General features: G+C 37.3%; 1 long non-coding RNA gene across 1 annotated transcript; it reads right to left on the bottom strand.

The window, feature by feature from the left end:
- Positions 1-5,305: 5,305 nt before the first annotated feature.
- LOC147347001 (uncharacterized) lies at positions 5,306-10,648 on the bottom strand. The gene is made up of 3 exons (XR_015152656.1): positions 10,537-10,648; positions 6,791-6,844; positions 5,306-5,381 (listed from the first exon to the last, which is right to left on the bottom strand). It is a non-coding gene; the product is annotated as an uncharacterized LOC147347001 (long non-coding RNA).
- Between the last annotated feature and the right edge of the window lie 7,895 nt (positions 10,649-18,543).

The following is an 18,543-nucleotide window of genomic DNA, read 5'->3' as shown; positions in this document are numbered from 1 at the left end:
GAAACCATGTTTACATATAAGGAAACACACTTATAGGACTTAACTTGCTCCCCTTCACATTTATCAATTAAAAAATAGAAAGAAACAATTTATTCAAAATTAGTCATGATGTCATAAAGAAGGAGGACAAAACTTTCAAATACTTCCAAAGTTGTTTCTGAGAGTTGTATTCTGAGAATACAGACTGCAATGTTCAAAGACCATCTCATCAATCAAAGAAAGATTTTTGCATTTCTGTACATGATGCACCTCCTGATGACAAAGGGATAAGGAGATAATTATGGACTGCAAGGCAGTATGATAGCCCTCCCTCCAGGTTAAAGGATATGGCATATGCCAATCATTGTTTTGTATTGGGCTTTCCAACTTTTTCAGAATAAAGGGAAAACACACATTTGTAACCAAAAAGAGATACTTGCAAAGAGAAAGAATAGATCAAAGCCACCATTGCCCAATAATCTGTGCATTATATACAGCTTCATTGAAATAGTAAATCAATATATAGTTGAATTTCCTTTGAAATAGAAATTGTTTAAAAATACAAATACATGGAACCTGTTTAAGTTCTAATTGCATTATATTTGTATTGTAAGATAATATCTTAGGCAATATCCCACAGTAATGATTTCTATGTCTTTCACAGGAAAAATTAAGAAATCAGAAAAGTAAAAATGTTAGTCACTCAGTTGTCTCTGACTTTGTGAACCATGGACTGTAGCCTGCCAGGCTCCTCTGTCCATGGGATTCTCCAGGCAAGAATACTGGAGTGGGCTGCCAGTTCCCCATCCTGGGGATCTTCCAGACCAAGGGATTGGACCCGAATCTCCTGCATTGCAGGCAGATTCTTCATGGTCTGAGAGGTACATAGTAATGGAACATACCCTGAGAATTAAATTCTTTCTACAAATACAAAATAGGAACTGAAGTTCAATAAAAGTAGTTTCATTGCAAAGGTAAAAGAGAAAGAACAGCACTATAACATACATGAAAATTTCTATGAGAATCATAAAAGAATATTCATATACTTTGTAAGTGTTCTTTATATATTCTAGATGTTATTGTTGTTGTTTAGTGGCTGAGTCATGTTGGACTACTTTTCGACCCCATGGACTGTAGTCCACCAGCCTCCACTATCTGCAGGATTTCCTAGACAAGAATGCTGGAGTGGGTTGCCATTTCCTTCTCCATGGGATCTTCTCCCAGGGACTGAACCAGAATGTCCTGCATTAACTGGTGTATTTTTAACACTGAGCCATCTGGAGGGTTCAAATATTCATATATTTTGGAATGCTCTGGTAATATGCTCTATACCAGTGGAATAATGAGGCTCAAATTCATCTTTGACCAATGCACAATATCAGAATTGACACATGCCTTTTTAGATAGACAAACTGAAATCAGCAAATGAGAGTCTCCTTTCATCTCTTAGATTATAAAAGCATCAGTGGTATGAAAACTTGCTCACACACGTGGCCTCTGTGACAGGAGTCCTAATATTGGATGTGTTCCAGGAAAAGGTACAAAATGGAAACCATGTCCCTATCAGACTAGAGCCCTTTATCTCATCGCCCTCTGAGTGAAATCATAGCAAATGCTTGGGAAACATAAAAGCTAATGTCATAGGGAAGGAGCACTTTGGAATGAAAAGAAAGGAATATGGAAAATGCAGAAAGAGGGAAGTTGTAAGAAGAGAAACTTAATCTGGGAAAAGTCTATAAGATGTTAATTGAGAAAGTAAAGGTAGACCCCCAGGAGAAGCGTGAACCTGTGACTGACATCAGATTAAAAAGCAGAGAATATTAAGGCAACAGGAGAGTAGTCATTCTACTCAGGTGGGGAGGATGTTTACAGGATTTCAGAAAATTTACTATCTGATGTCTGATGTTGTTCTGAAATAAAAATGGAGAGATCAATGTAAATATCATGGAGAAGAATGTGAGAAAATTCAAATTTAATGCAAAATTTATATAATAATAAACCAATGAGGACAATGATGCACACACACGCACAAATGCTGTGACATAGGGCCAATTTTACCCTGAGGGTATACTCCCTGAAACAAAAGTGTTATTAAATTAGTGAATTTAGTGGTCTGTGAGAAAATTTTAGGGAATAGTAGTTCTCATGGTTGCCTTTTAAAATATTCCTTATCCTTTTCGACATTACTTAGGGTTTTATTATTTAATTTGTATGACTTCATAAGTACACTGGTTTTCAATTTACATGCACTGTTTGATTCTATTTATTATACAATCTGTTTTCCACAATAAATACTAGACGAGAGGATCCTGAAGCACTGCTTCCAGAGATACTACAGAGAAATTTACCTGAGCACCTCAATTCACATTTTAACCAACTGATACATAAATAACCTGTGCTTTGTAAGTTTCTATTTTTAATAAATGCCTAACTAATGTTCTTATTAATAAAATTCCATGAAAAGAAGGAAATGAAGTGTTACATGGCAGTGAAATGCAACTGTAATGGTTTAAATCAAATCACCTGACGCATCTTGGACACAACTTTCCCATCTGCATTATGGGAAGTGCCAATACTTTAGATGTATTTGTTTAATAAATTGCCTGGCTCGAAAGGAATATCTGCATAGGTTGCAACAAAAGGACATATTAAGGAAGAAACAGAGTGGGTATTTGAATAGCAAATATGATGGCTACCGTCCGGGCAAAGATAAGTTTGAAGAAAATAAACATATGGAAGTCCAATAAGAATGATGATTTAAGGGGTTTAGAGAAAATACAAAAAGCAGATAATACTTTGATTATGTACACAGGGAAATACATTAATGTGATTTGCCACTTTCTTCTTCATATTTATTGAGAAAATAAAAACAAGAAGAGACTATTAATCCAAAATGAGGACCCAATGGCAGGAAGAAAGGAAGACAGAACTTTCAAAGTCTATTATAGTTCTCACCACGATCCTAACTGGCACACATTTCTGAGAATTGGTGCTACAAGATTGAAAGCCATCTTGCCAATCAGAAAAAACTGTGTGTGTGTTTTATTTCCTTATACCCCTTATTGAAAAAGGAACAAGGCTGCCAGTACACCACACAAGGAAGTAGACTGAAATGCTGTTCTGTTTCTCTGGGATACAAGATATAGCAATCATCCCTCTTGTATTTTGCCTCCTACATCTTTCAGAATAAAATGAAAATACACACTTATTCATAAGAGACATACTTGGAAACAGATGAAAAGAACAGTATAAAGCTGCCCATCTGTCCACTACTCTATCTGTGGAAATAGTCACATAAAGAGTATATACATGATAAATCAGTATATTCTTGAGTTGAATTCTCTTTGAATTAAAAATTTCCATTGAAAAACTATCATTAAAACAGGTCATTCAACCTTCTAAGAAGTGTATTTGTGTATAAGGAATATGTTTTTCAAAAACTTACAATAATAGTTGCCCATGCATTACACGTGAAAAATTGAGAATTAACAGATACTCAATGTTTGAACACTCCTTGTGCTATAGAACTCCTCTTTACATATTTAATAGAAACTGCAGTTTGTGTTAATGATAAACGTGACACTGAAAATACCCAAATCACAAAACAATGTTTTGGTTAAAAAAATTCTGAGAATACTAATGGGAAATATTTTCACACCTGGGATTCTTTGGACAATAAATTCTGTCACAGAGAATAAGCCTTAATTTCTCATTGTCTAATGGATTGTAACATAAATTTCATAGGCTTTGGAAGAACAAAGGATGGACAAATTTCACTCAGTATGTGAGATCACTTCTCATGTCTTTTAGTTTGGGCAAGTTTCATTGGCATCAAAATGAGCCGTTAAACTTGAGATATGTGCAGAGTTCCCATCCTGCAATGTGTTCTGCAAAAATATGCAGAATGGAAACAGTGAGCCTTTCAACTGAATGCTCTTCATCTCAACAACTTCTTAATGAAACTATAACAGGTATAGAAAGACAGAAAATACTGATGATTATGGGGAAAAATTATATGGAGCAGAAAAAGTGAGAACTGAAAAAGATTATTAGAGAAACTAAGGAATGAGAACATAATCGGAAGATCTGCAGCTTAAAAATTAGGGAGGGAAAGGCAGAGACATAGGAAAAGAACAAGACAAGGAGAGGTGTATAGATTAAGAGCATGGGAATCTCAAGGGCTCAAGAAATCAATCATGTGAGAGCAGTCTGTGAGTAACAAGTTTTCAGAGATTTTACTCTTTTTTCCCTGAGGATCTTCCGAAAAATAAAAAGGGAGATCAATAAAAACATAATGTAAATACAAATCAAATGCACAATTAATTCAAAATTTATGTTTAAAATTAATCCTATCACAAGTCAGATAAACACATTCTTACACACACACACAAGCATGCATACATTGCATGAGGTACACATAAACTCATGCATACAGATGCACCATATCTAAGGTCTCAATTTTGTCCATAGCATGCATGCGTGCTAAGTTGCTTCAGTTGTGTTCAATACTATGCAACCCACTAGTATCTATTTATGTATCCACAAGTATAGATTTATAGGAATTACCTTTGACTTCTTCACATTCATGAATAAAATAATTGAGAAAGAAGCAAATCAATATGAAGACACAATATCAAGAAGGAAGGAGGATAAACATTTTATACACTTCTATAGTTTTGTCTGAAGCTCTAATTGATACACATTTTGTAACCAGGAAGTTCAAAGACCATCTTATCAAAGAGAGTAAACACTGTTTTACTAGAATACACCATTTGCTGTCAACAACTAAACTTGAAAATGATTCCATATTAGGAGAAAGAGTAGCACTTCCTCTGGGATAAAGATGTATATATAACAAGCATTGATTTTTCGTTGAGGCTTCTACATTTTTCAGAATAAAATAAAAACCTACACTTACACAAGAAAGATGCTCATAAAGAGATAGAAAAACAGCAGAGTATAGGCACTGCTCTGCCCAAAACTATTTTAGCGGTAGTCAGATAAAGCCCAGTATATGTATTAATTTGATATATTCCTTAATTGAACCCTCTTGATTAAAAAATAAGTTGAAGAAATGGCATTAGAAACAGGATGCTATAGTCCTAATAATTATATTATTGTAAGGAAAAAAATGGCAACATTCTAGAATAATTGCTTCACATATCATGTAAGTGAAAATTAGGTCACAGGCCACACAGTGCACTTGGCTCCTGCTTCTTTTGACACACAGCTGTTAAGAGGAGAGATCCATTAGAATCAACATCCCAGACAAAGTATATTATCTATCTCCATTGCTACTTCATTTGATTATATTATGAGTTCTTGCCAATGAAATAGCAAAATTTATAGGATTGTTTCTTGCCTGGAACCGGTTTCCACTGTGCCTTTCTCATGACCTCTTTCTGCATGAAAAGGAAAAATATTAAAATCATTTACTTCATAATTTTTGTTAAATTCATTCAATTTCCCAGTTTTCTTACTCTGATGAAATACACATAACAAAATTTATTATCTTAACCATTTTCCAGTGTAGAATTTGGTTGTGTTAAGTATATTCATATTGTGCAACCATCATGAACAACCATCTTGCAACACTGAAACTCTGTACCTATTAAAAAATAATACCTACGGTTCCCTCTTTTCAATCCCTGGGAACAATCGTTCTACTTTCATTTTCTTTCCTTTTTAAAAAAATTTCTCCCTTTTCTTCATGCTCCAGTTCCTGGTAGAGCAACCTTCTATTCCGTTTCTGTGTTTGGATTTTTTTTTTTTTTTTTTTTTGAGTTCACATATAAATTAGATCATGCAATATTTATCTTTATATGTCTGGTTTATTTCACTTAGCAAAATGTCTTTCATGCTCATTCATCTTGTCAAAAAAAGGTAATATTTTATTCTTTCTTAAGGCTGAATAATATATCATTGTATCCTATACATATTCTCCTTATATACTTGTCTGTTGATGTAAAATTAGGTTTTTCAATGTCTTTATTGTTGTATAATGCAGCAATAAACTAAGAGCGAAGATATTGCTTTGAGATCCTGTTTCCTGCTAGTGGTTTTATGATTTCAGGTCTTATGTTTAAGTAATTCACAAGGGAAATAATTCCAGAAGAAAAATCGGAGCATCAGAAAATAAACAACATCAAAAGTGGTAAATATCTATGTGTATATGTGTAGTTGAATCTTAATCACTCAGTCATGTCCAACTCTGTGACTCCATGACTATAGCTTGCCAGGCTCCTCTGCTTACATGGAATTTTCTAGGCAAGAATACTGAAGTGGGTAGCCATTCCCTTCTCCAGGGGATCTTCCTGATCCAGGGATTGAACCTGGGTCTCATGCATTGTGGGCAGATTCTTCATTGTCTGAGCCACCGGAATAAAAATCTAGGTATATAAAATAGTTAACTTTCCTCTTATTTTCTTCTAAAGACATAAATATCTGTTTTATAAAAAATCAAATATTGATGTGTATTTTTCATAAACTATGAAAGGTAGGGGAGATAAAAGGACCTATGTTGTTGCTGTTTCTATATTTTGAATAAATATAAAATGCAAGAATGATGTAAAGTGTTAGAGCTAAAAAGTCAAAAGATAAAACAATATCCTATCCTGAAATTATTTGAATAATCCAAAGAAAACTGAAAAGGGCAGACAAAGTACAAAAATCAGAGGAGATAAGTAAAAATATATTATACAAAATGGTAGACATGCATCCAACCATATTCAGAATTATACCAATGCACTGCAGAACATATTCTAGAAGCAAATTGAATGCAGAATATAACTAGAAGAAAGGCAATACTTACACTACTTTGAATGCTTTTTTAGCAACTTGTCAACTTCCACAAAACAACAAAAATCTAAAAAATAAAAGAAACAAATAATTGGGAAAAAATTTTAAAAGTCAAAATTTGGGTCTTTGCAGAGAGCAACAAAATTGATAAAATATTCATCTATCAAATCAAGAATAATACAGATCAAGAGATATTACAAATCACCAACATTAGGAATAAAGGTAGAGCTGTCACCATAAATTCTGTATATATTAAAAGGATAATGAGAGAAGATTTTATCAACTTATAGGGTAAATTGGCGGAGAAGGCGACGGCACCCCACTCCAGTACTCTTGCCTGGAAAATCCCATGGACGGAGAGCCTGGTAGGCTGCAGTCCATGGGGTCACTAGGAGTCGGACACGGCTGAGCGACTTCACTTTCAATTTTCACTTTCCACTTTCATGCATTGGAGAAGGAAATGGCAACCCACTCCAGTGTTCTTGCCTGGAGAATCCCAGGGACGGGGGAGCCTGGTGGGCTGCTGTCTATGGGGTCACACAGAGTCGAACACGACTGAAGTGACTTAGCAGTAGCAGCAGGGTAAATTGGACAACCTTTATTAAATTTTTTAAAATTCCTTGAAAATACAACATACTAGAGGTGATGCAAGAGAAACATAGAATATCATTATCCCTAAAGTCTATTAAAGAAATAGAATTTATCAAAACCTTTCCTCAAAAAAAGTTCAGAACAGTGATTTCACTGGTGAATTCTTCTGACTATTTAAAGAAGAAATAACAAGTCTTTTACAAACTCTTGCAGAAAATAGTAAATGAGGAAACATTTATCAATTTGTTTCATGAGATCAGTATATATCTGAAAACAAAACCAGGCAAAGATATTACAGAAAAAGTAAGTTTCACACCAACAGCATTAATAAGCAAAAATAAAAGAAATCCTTTACAAAGAAACTGCAACTCCAAATCCAAAATATATGAGAAGACGGGTCAGCAGAATTTGTCCCCACTGCAAGACTGTTCAATACTCTTAAAGCAATCAGTGCAACTCTTCATATTAACAAAATAAAGGGAAAAAAACAGATAATCATTTCAAGGACTTTTAAAAAAGCCTTTGACCAAATATGCCATCTATTCGTGGTTTTAAAAAAAACTAAAATGCCATTGTAATAGTAATAGGGGGAATCTCCTCAACTTGATCAATGACATTCATGAAAAAATCCTAAAGCTTATATTGTACTTAATGTTGAAATACTGAATGTTTTCCTTCAAGATTGAAAGACAGGAAAAGGAACCCATTCTCACCACTTTTCATCAATAATTTACTTGAGGTACTAGCCATTGCAGTAAGAAGGAAAAGAACATTTTAAAATCAGAAAGTTAAAAACTAACACTATCTCTATTTGCAGATAATGTGTAGAATATACATGTAAACTTTCTAAGGAATCTACAACATCTGCAACTAATGAGAGTATTTAGCAAGGTTACAGAATACTGTTAATACATAAATATCAATTTAATTTTATGGATTAGCAATAGACAGATGACAAATTAAATATAGAAAATGCATTTGTATTAACAAAAGTGTGAAATACTTAAGACTATACATAACAAAAGACATGCAGGATATCCTCTGTGAAAACTGAAGATTATTGTTAGGAAAAATTAAAGAAAGCATGAAAGGAGAGAAATTCCTTTTTTATTTTTTTTTTTTACAATTTATAAGTCTCATAATTGTTAATTGTCTGCCGCTGCTGCTAAGTTGCATCAGTCGTGTCAAATTCTGTGTGACCCCATAGACGGCAGCCCACCAGGCTCCTCCGTCCCTGGGATTCTCCAGGCAAGAACACTGAAGTGGGTTGCCATTTCTTTCTCCATTGCATGAAAGTGAAAAGTGAAAGTGAAGTCGCTCAGTCGTGTCCAACTCCACAACCCCATGGACTGCAGCCTACCAGGCTCCTCTGTCCATGCGATTTCCCAGGCAAGAGTACTGGAGTGGGTCACCAGTGCCTTCTCCAGTTAATTGTCTATTCTCCCTAAAATCATCGATAGCACCAACCTCATCCCCATGAACAATTTAGCTGCCTTTTCCTTTGTGGAAATTCACAAACTGATACTGAAGGGCGTAGATTAGTCAAAACAATATTAAAATGAAGAAAAAAGTGAGAGTTTATATATATAGTTTTAATTTCCATAAAGGTACATTAACTCAGAAGTATGACATTAGCATCAGGAGAGACATATAGACTAATGAACCTGAGAAATACAGAAATCCACCCTTATTTATATGCTTAAATAGCAATAAAAGTGCCAAACTCATTGAACGGGAGAGAGAATAATTTTTCAATGAATGGCATTGAAACAACTGAGTATCCACTTGGAAAAAAATAAGCAGCAACTCTAACTTCATAATATTTAAAAAATCAAATATTAATAGAGTTGCATATAAAACAAGTTATAGATGTTCTAGACAAGCACACAGGGGAAATTTTCAAGACTTTAGGCAAGTATTTCTTGGAACATATAAAACATGAATCAAAAATAATTTATAAATTGGATCTTCAAATTTTTAAATTTTTTTCTTCAAAAGATATAATCAAGGAAAGAAAGGAAAATATTTACAAAATAGCTGGCAATTTTTTGTGATACAGCAATGCCAGTTCTACAGTAATCTATTCCCTTATAGGATGACAGAGCATAGTACTCTCAAATTGGCAGCAAAAGTCTAATTGGTACAATTCTTTTGTTTTCTTAAAAACTAAAGCTTTGATTTGAGCATCTGTATGAAGGAAAGTGGAGGGCATTATGTTTTTAAATCTTACAGGTCTCTTTTAACATGCATTGTATTTTCATGGTTTTCATATCCTGTTTTGTTGTTGTTGTTTAGTGGCTAAGTCATATCACACTCTCACAACCCCATAGACTGTAGCCTTCCGGGTTGTCTGTCCTTGCGATTTCCCAGGCAAGAATTCTGGAGTGGGTTGCCATTTCCCTCTCCAGGGGATCTGCCTGACCCAGAGATCAAACCTGTGTCTCTTGCAAGTCTCTTGCATTGCAGGTGGATTCTTTACTGCTGAGCCACCAGGGAAGCACATCCTGTTTTAGACATTAATGTTAAATAAGTAAAAGAGTATGAAGAAGTCTTATGAGGGATTTCAGTTTATAAAGGATTGACTTTAAGTAGTTCATGCATTGGAGAAGGAAATGGCAACCCACTCCAGTGTTCTTGCCTGGAGAATCCCAGGGATGGGGGAGCCTGATGGGCTGCCATCTACGGGGTCGCACAGAGTCGGACACGACTGAAGCGACTTAGCAGCAGCAGCAGCAGAGAAGTACAAGGCAGAAACAGGACTCAGAATGTTCTCACCTACAGAAAAAAATGTCTGTTGGACAGATGGTGGTGGAAGGAGAATTCAGAAATGAAGGAAGCACACAGAGACCATGGAAGGGATCCATGACCAGTAGGAAAAGAGCCAGACTAGTTGTGAGAGCCAGAGAGAGAAGGGTGAAAGCCCAGTATCCAATGCTGGAGAGCGTTCGGCTCTTCTAGAGGAGCTCTTAAGGTTTCTAACTAGAAAAAGAAAAAAATAAAAGATGGACAAATCATGAGGATCAGAGCCACTAAATCTAGAACCTTTTATCTAAATTCACCATGTCTCTATTGATAGTGCTTTCTCAGGCCCTTCATGCGCACACACACACACACACACACACACAAACCACTTCTAAATTCTCAGGAAACAAAATACCTTTAACTCACCTGGCTTAATTATCAACAAAGCAGTGTCAGTGTCCTCTCTTCTCTTGAGCCCCCTTTGAAATACTGAAGTCTCAGTCAGACCACCCAGCTGTCTCCCTCCCTGTTCCGTAACCAACAGGGATATGAGGGTGGCACAAGGGCAGGAAGCAGCAAAGAAGGGAACTCTGGACTGTACTTTACTCCTCTTCATTCATGTGATGGTAATAAATATGGTCTCACATGAACCTAAAGCTGATATATATGCCCATGTGAAGACACACACACATTTAAAACTCTGTAAAGAATGGCTGTCCTTACTGTTTTTATTATATTATTTTCAAGAGAGTAGTGCAGAGGTAGATATTTATGTAAAATATTATCATACAAACTTTCTAGAATTATGCTATTCCCTTTACAGAGTAAGGAATTGTGTGTGTGTGTGTATATATATATATATATATTTTTGCAATCTAAACTTATTAATCTTACAGTTTGTGGAAAATCTACCTGGGACAATGAGGGTGGCTGATTCTTAATTTTATAGTCCCATAATTGTTTATAACCTGTCTGTGCAAAAAGTTCTGATAGATATTTACAATTGTCAAGAGTTTGCTTTCTCCAGGATACCCCCATGCCTTAAACAATATCAATCCATAAAACTAAATTAGAGATTCTAATAGTTACTACAGGCAAGAATTCAGAAACAACCCAGCTTTCATTTGTTGGTCATTTGCACTAACTTTTTAGGATATAAACTGAACTCTAGGGGTTATTACCTGAGTATACTAGATACATCTTGATTCCTTCCATTTTGATCCCTGCTTGAGAACACCGTTGACCCTCATGGCTGTCAGTCCCCACGCTAACATCAGCATCATGCATTTCTTTGGCCTTGAAGTCAGTCATTCCCTGTCTGAGAATGATCCCTGCTCTCAGGTGGGCAATTTGGATGACTGAATACAAGAAGTCCCCACACCTACCCCCTCCTCCTGTCAGACAGAGTAGTGAAAATATGTATCCCAAACATGTTGTAGATGAGAAATGCAGAACTCTGCTATTTGGAGGATGTACTTTGAAAATAACAGAAAAGATTAAAAGCAGATTTTAATGGTCTTATATGCGCAAAGGACATCAGATAAGCAAGCTCCTCTAGATCCTTCTTTCTTCCATGCTTTGTAGAATTTCAAGAACTTGAAGAAAATTGTGGCCATAGTTTTGTGAATGTATAGATATCATGATGTCAAGATGACGGTTTTCATATCCCTCCTAATCTATGAGCCTATTACTTGCTATTCACTGCCTGACTACTGGTGAAATTGTTGTTTCACATTAGTGTAAAAAAATCAAATAGGAAAAAATTAAGCCCCAAATAACATTCAAGTCCTATGATAAAAATCCTATTGAAAGTATCAGGAATTTCTGCTAAGTAAGTGTACTTAACTTTCTAAGCTACTCAGTGACAGACCTTTGGCCTATTGCTGACTAGACTAATGTGGGGGTGGTTTCTCTACAGTTAACTCACTATGGAGAACAGAAAAAAAGTTAATACTGATAAAGGCATTCTGGGGAATCTTTAGAAATCCTTCACTTTAAATCCTAATCTTATTGGTAAAAATGACTGGCTCAGCTTCCCTAGATTGAGACTAGCTTGTGTCTCACTCAGGTATGTCAATCCTCTGTGCAACTGCCCTTCCATTTCAGTTTTTGGCACTTCTAAGCTATATATATATATATTTTTTTTTTTAACTTTTGGATTGTGCTGTAATTTTGTGTGTCTTTGATTTTGTGCTATGTTACTTTAAGTGTGAACTCCATGGCCCAACCTGTTGATGTCAGAATGGGAATTTAGCCTGGCACAACTCTTACAAGGGCAGATGGAGAAATGCCATGATGTACATTCTGCCAAGTACATAGTTTTCTCTCAAAATATATTTTCAACAATAGAATTAAGTCAGATATCAAATAAAAGGATAATCATTTACTTGTCCCACCTAATGCTCAGATTCCTTGCTATCCAGCTTTTTACATTTTTATTAGTTCATACTTTCTTGTGAAGTATGAAAAAGAGTGTAACTGAGTTAAGTGCTTTTAGAACAAATGAACAGTTGAATTAATGGATTTCATATGCCTTTATATTATTTTTATGACTCAGTTGTAACCTACATTTTTAAGTAGGTCATATGGCATAATTCATGCATCTTCTTTTTCAAGAGCTTGCTGATTTTCCCATCTCCATTTCTCCCCATGAATTCTCTACTGAGTGTAATCAGGAGTCTGTCTCCCTGTCATTCTCTTCCTCTTCACTCACTTCTTGGTATGTTGTTGATCTTTGAACACAGGACTTTAGAAAATATGAGAAAGGCATACAAATGTTTTTATTGCCCAGATAAGAATGACTGAAGAAATAAATCAGCCGGAACTAATACTTAGCAAAGATATCTCTCAGGGCTATAAATTTGTTCACCTTTGTAATTTCGTCCATAAGGTTGGGGAGGGGTGGTATTGCTCATACTGCTGGAATAGGAACTTAATGTAAAAACTTTTTTGTGTTTCATCATTGAAAACTTGAAGAATATTCTAGGTTTTATAAAAAGGAATTAAAATAGTGGTATTTTTCAGAGGCAAGAGTCATGATAAAATTAGTGCATGAGAGCTATTAGAGGAAAGATTTTAAAAGGACCAAGAAAGCAAATATACAGATGAGAGGGACTTTCAGAAAGAATAGAGAGAAAAATGCAAGGACCCCACAGAATGTTGGAAGATCATTTCTGCACAGAGATAAATAACATCATCTATGGAGGTCAGTATTAACTGGTTGGTAGTAACAGGAGCATGAATCTGGGCTAAGTTTAACCTTGTGATTATAAGATACAAAGCTAATGACACATGGTAGTGTGTGAGCTCCTCCCTCAAAAAAAAAAAAAAAAAAAAGACCAAATGGTGACAAATCTAGACCCTAATTAACTGAGAAACAAAAATGCAACTAGGACAATTTCTATGATTTACCTGCACAAACACTCCCATGGTTTCTTGCACTTTCTCATCATCTCAAGCACTCAGAGATGTCCCTCTTCTCCAGAATCTACAGTTCCCTTTGCTGTCATAATATTTCTCCTGGTTCAGTATGGTCTTGGCCTCCATAGGTATTAACTTTCCACTAGATCCATTACTTGTGCAGATTATGTTAGTCACCTCTTAAACCCAGCCTGAGAGTATTTTAACCACCATGTTGGTAGATAATGTTTCTCTCTTAAAGATCTTTTCCACCATATGTACCCTTATTCAGACTTCAGTAGTAATCACTAAACCTATGACACTCAAATCTTGTTTGATTCCCATGAAATACTTGTTTTTTTGTACCTATGGGACTCTGTAGGCCTGTTACAGGGTCTTTCTATTGATCCCAGCTCCTAACCTCTTCCCTTTACCCCAGTTATATTCCTCTTGAGCACCCAACAGATATTTAATGACTTCTAGAACATCTCATTTTGGTCATTTTATTTGTTCTTTAAATTCAGCATATGCAAACATGACTTCACCATTTGCTCCTCAAATTTTGTCCTATGCCATGTAATTTTGTTCTCAAAGAATGTCAAATTATCCACTCATATTTAGGAAGTTCAGTGTTATCTGATCATTGTTCTTTAGGGAAAATACATTTTTGAAAGATACAGCATTTTCTATTTTTACTTATCAGTATTTCAATAGAAATTTTTCATTCTTATCATAATTTCAGGGGATTATTCCTAGGAGTACAGTTGTATGTGTTTGATATGTTAATGCTGTCTATCCAACCTTATATTTAGCCAGAATATAAGTGCAAATGATCAGGTTCCTACGGGTTTAAGTTCTGCTATCTTTGAAAACATGGTTCAAAACCTGGCAAACATGTATTTGTTGAGAGTTTTTCTTTCTAGGAAAACTTTTTCTTTCAAGTACTTCAAAATTGTGGGAAATTTTATACTACTCTCCTCTTTTCCCCTGCTACCCCTGCCAACCTCCTGCACTGCCCCAGCACTTAAGAAATGTCCCATGGGAAAAAATATCTTTCAGAGTGGGAGCCTCTAATTTCTACTTGATTGCTGCAGATTCACCTGTCAAAGGCTACACCAGTGTCCCTCTGCTCAAACTAAGCCCTTTCCTGAGTTAGCAAATGACCCCCAGGAAATAAACTGCCCAGTGAATCAGCTCATTTGTTCAAGTCAGTATTTCTTCCTTAGCTTTTGGTCATTGAGACCAAGCTCACTCTGCTTCCAGCACAAAAGTCCAATAAGAGTATAAATAGGATGTTAAGGCAAATGCCATGCTGCATTTCTGAGTCTGTCTGACTCTTTGCGACCCCATGGACTGTAGCCCATCAGGCTCCTCTGTCCATGGAGTTTCCCAAGAAAGAATAATGGAGTTGATTGTCCTTTTCTTCTCTAGGGGATCTTCCCAACCCAGGGATCTAACTCAAGTCTCCTGTGTCTCCCACATTGGCAGACAGATTCTTTACCACTAAGCTACCTGGGAAGCCTCCCAGGTTGAGGCAAGGGATGTGACTTTATTAGGAAAGACAGCAGATTAAGAAGATGGCTTACTAGTCAGACAAAGGCCTCAAAATAGCCATCTTCTCAAGGTCTGGATACTAGATTCTTCTACAGAACAGAGTTGAAGAGAGGTGAGGAAATGAAGTTAAAAGGCCATTAATCTTGCAGATATATGTTAGAATGGCAAGCCTCAGGGAGAGGATGTTGCTCATTTCTCCCTTCCTGTAGCCACCCACAGGTGGACAGGCTCCCAAACAAAGGCATTTTGGTTTAACATTCAAGTAGAGGGGCAGGGTTCCCCAAGGCAGGCCATTATGTATAAACAATATCTTTTTAGTGAGCAAAAGCAATGGGAAGGTTAACGTCAAAGAAGCAGATCCAACATGGAGACAAAATTGGCTCTTCTAGTAACATTTTGACTTGTTTAAATCTATAATTTAATTTACTCATTTCATTTGTTCTTGATAGGGCCCACATGGGGTCTCATTGATAAGATGGCTTGTTATGTCAACCTTCCAATGTCCCCTTATGCCACAGCTGGGACATGAACATGGAGGGGCCCTTGGCTTTAGGCATGAGTGGGCCCAGTGGTCTTTTTTGCCACATTTGAAGCAGGGCCCAGGTGGCTTCTTTTCTTTGTTGGTTGATGGAGGCTTGGAGCCATGTAGGGCAGTGGCTAAAAGGTGATATTCAGCCTGATCTTGTTGGGCCTTCTCTAGCTTTGCTTGTTTTTCTTGGTTATTGAAAATCTTAAAGGCTAAATTTAAAAGGTCTTGTTGAGGATTTTGAGGGCCTTCTGCCTTTCTTAGTTTCTTTCAGATATCTGGGGACGATTGGGAGATAAAATGGGTGTTAAGGACAATGGTGCCCTCTGCTGAAGTGGGGTCTAATTTTGTATATTTTTGTAGTGCTTCTATTAACCTAGGTAGAAATTATGCTGGGTTTTCATCTAGTCTTTGACTTATCTCCTGGAGCTTATCAAAGTTCACGGGTTTATGCCCTGCCTTGTGAAGGCACACAACAAGGCAAGCAACCATGTGATTACAGGCTGCTCATCCAGGTCTCCCTGCCTGATAATCCCAGTTGGGATCATCTAAGGGGACAGCCATCACCCTTATGGGCTTTGTGTATCTCATCAGCATGCGCCTGAGAGGCTTGCGATACTCGTTCCTTCTCTTCTGGGAGAAGAGTGGAGGAAAGTATGATGTAAATACCATGCCAGGTTAAGTCGTAATGAAGGAGGAAACAGACAGAACAGGTTCTATCTTGAAAGCAGGACTCCATCTTGGGTAGGACTGTGGACTTTGAGCTATACGCCCAGTATCTATGGAAATGACATACCAACTAGAAAACCAGACTCTCTGGATGGAAGAGCTAAAGGGCTCGTACCTAGACTCCCTGCACCTAAAAGAATACCTTTATTTTCTGTGTAACCGAATAAAATTATAAATTCTATTATGCTTTTTGGGGTATGACCACAGGCCTATTGATAATTGTCCACTGTTAACTACCTAGGCTTAAAGCATATGAATCACGGGTTAACTTTGATTGTATCTTTCTTTTCTTTTGTTCAGACTAGTTTCAGGGAATTTGGGGAGGTGGGTTTGGGCACATACACTTAGAGTATATAAGGTTTTCACAAAAACTGGTTGGAGTCCTTGCCTTTGGCCCACCAGTGTAATAAACTGCAGTTCACTATCTGCATTGTACTTCTTAGTTTGTTTCCCAGAACACGGGGCTACAACAGTAAGACAGGTCAGGGTCTGAGGAGAAGGAGCCAAGATGCTTTTCAATCTGAGATAGATCAGTGAGGGAGAATGGGACTTGAACCGAACAATGCCTTCTGCTCCAGCTACTTCCCAAAAGGGGAGGAGTAGGGCAAGGGAAGGAACAGGGTCCTGCGGTGAAATTTCCTATTTTAAAGTTGTTCAGGACAGGGTATGGGGAGGGGATCTAGGGAGGTCGGAGTAAAGGCTTAGGACCCTCAGGGTAGAGGGTGGGGCTGAGGTCTCAGAGCTTTTCTCAGGCACAGGCTGGGGAGGGGTTTGGGAGCTGTCACGGTGGCAGATGTCTGCACTAGAGAAGGAGGGAGGGAGGAGGGGACCTAAGGTGGAGGTTGTGGAATTGAATCTAAAGTGGCTGCAAAGGGTCTGGGAGCAATAGGCGGTGGGCTCTGGTTGGAACGGTCTAAGGAAGAAGAAGAAAAGTCTGAAAAGCGATCAGGAGACATTGTATTAGGAGGAAGTGGCCCAGAGTGGGCTATTTAGAAGTAGAACAGAATTCACAGAGAGAGGGTTGAGAGTGAAGAGCAAAGAAAGCCTGAACATAAGGGATTCTATTCTTATTGGGTTTCTGTATGTAAGAGAACCCCAAATAAGATGGTAGGTGTTGCAAGAGGGCATCAGAGGGCAGACACACTGAAACCATAATCGCAGAAAACTAGTCAATCTAATCACACTAGGACCACAGCCTTGTCGAACTCAATGAAACTAAGCCATGCCCTGTGGGGCCACCCAAGATGGGCAGGCATGGTGAAAAGGTCTGATAGAACGCAGTCCACTGGAGAAGGGAATGGCAAACTGCGGGGAGCCGGTGAGGCATTCCACTCGTGACAAAGGTCATGAGGAAGGAGGCTCGGCATACGCAAAGGCGGGATCAAGCCTCAGGAGTCCCCCCGGATATTCTCGAGCATTTTCCCCCAAAAAACCAGAGTCTGCCTACTTTATTGCTTTGTGCTCTCACCTCTGACTTTACTGGGGGCTGTCCCCTACCACCATCTCTCTCTCTCTGTCAAAGAGTTAACTTACAGCTCCAATTAATAAAGTTCCTGGGCAATTAGGAGTGTTTAAATCCAAACCCCTCTGATGGCTCTCTAACTCGCCTGACAAGTTTACCCGGACTCCTGCAGCTATGCATACGATTGTTTACAGTCTCCTAGCCTTCAGAGGCACGGGAAGCTTAAGATATTCAAATAGCTTAGAGCCTCTCAGAGAGTTAAAAACTGTTAGAATAAACTAATAAAGGATTTCATTGATGAGTCAATGCTTGTTGCCAAGTTTTCACATCCCCTGAATTGTATCCTTGAATATGTATCAATTAATAGTGGGTATGTAGAAAAAATAAGTAGTGGCCTTGGTGTTAGTAACTTTAGACCCTTAAGGTAATAAATTCTTTCTTTGTTGTAAACCCATTACACATCCGCCCTATAGGAATGCAATTTTATCTTTGGAAGATGGTGCCAAACCTTGAAATAATTACTCTTAGAGAAAATAAGTCTTTGTCAAGAGTCATAAAATGTTAGTAGGCCTTCTGGCCAGAAGATGATGTAAATCACCTAAACCATTTGTATACGATACATTTGCAGGAAAGAAACCTTGGTTTTTGATAAGAACCAAAGACTGCTGACTTTGCATCCCCTATTATCCTCTATGTGTAACTTAGGGTATAAAAGCCCCTGTTAAAAATAAAGCTATGGGCCTTGTTCACCAGCGCTTGGTCT

This window comes from Bos grunniens, chromosome 23 (assembly GCF_055505025.1).
Source record: "Bos grunniens cultivar Pamir isolate PY7600 chromosome 23, Bosgru_T2T1.0, whole genome shotgun sequence".
Lineage (NCBI taxonomy): Eukaryota > Metazoa > Chordata > Mammalia > Artiodactyla > Bovidae > Bos > Bos grunniens.
This window is presented reverse-complemented; position numbering and strand designations above follow the sequence as displayed.